The sequence below is a fragment of the Herpailurus yagouaroundi genome, unplaced genomic scaffold, assembly GCF_014898765.1.
Source record: "Herpailurus yagouaroundi ecotype Mexico unplaced genomic scaffold, PumYag 163, whole genome shotgun sequence".
Classification (NCBI taxonomy): domain Eukaryota; kingdom Metazoa; phylum Chordata; class Mammalia; order Carnivora; family Felidae; genus Herpailurus; species Herpailurus yagouaroundi.
In genome coordinates, this window is record NW_024412404.1 from 67860529 (window position 1) to 67861262 (window position 734).

Sequence of the window (734 nt, forward strand, 5' to 3'; positions counted from 1 at the left end):
CTGCCACTCCCCCTCAGCTCCTCCCCTGTCCTCCCCGAGGCCCCTCGACCCGCGCACCCTGGTCTGTCTCCTCCGAGCAGCAGTCTGTCCAAGGAGCCGGGAAGTGTCCACTAGGCGCCTTCAGGCTGCAACAGCCAAAGCTGAGTGAGCCGCATCAAAGCCTGTCCGTCCCCCAAACTGCTCGCACCTCTTCCTCAAGTAGACCGTGTGTCCTCAGACTCAGGACCGCTCCCCAGCTGTGGGATTATCTTTACCCTCCCAATCGGCGCCTCAGTCCCCACCCCTGACCCCTGGCCCAGGGGCGCAGCCACCGCGGAGCCAGGTGACAGAGCCCACATGCACCCCCGTGAGGTCCCTGCAGCCCGTGGGGGCGCACGGGGCACCTGCGCTGGGCGGCGAGTGAAGGGCGTCTCCAGCCCTCGGCAGGGGAAAGCGCGGCCAGGGGGAGCCCCCGGGCAGGGGGCTCAGCTCTGTGGACTCGGAGCCTGGAGCGGCCCGCCTGCCACCCTCCTCCTCCTTCTGAGGCCTGGGTGCTGCCAGCTGGCCCCCACCGCACAGCTGCCAGCTGGCTTCTGCAGCTCCAACCACCGCCACCCACCCCACCCTGGCTGCTGCCCTGAGCTTCCCAGAACCCCCAGAAGTGGGGAGCGGCACCCACAAGTCTGCTTGACTTGGGTGGCTTCAAGGATCAGCATTTTGCCCCAGGTGAGCCCCGCCAGCACCCACCTGGCTGC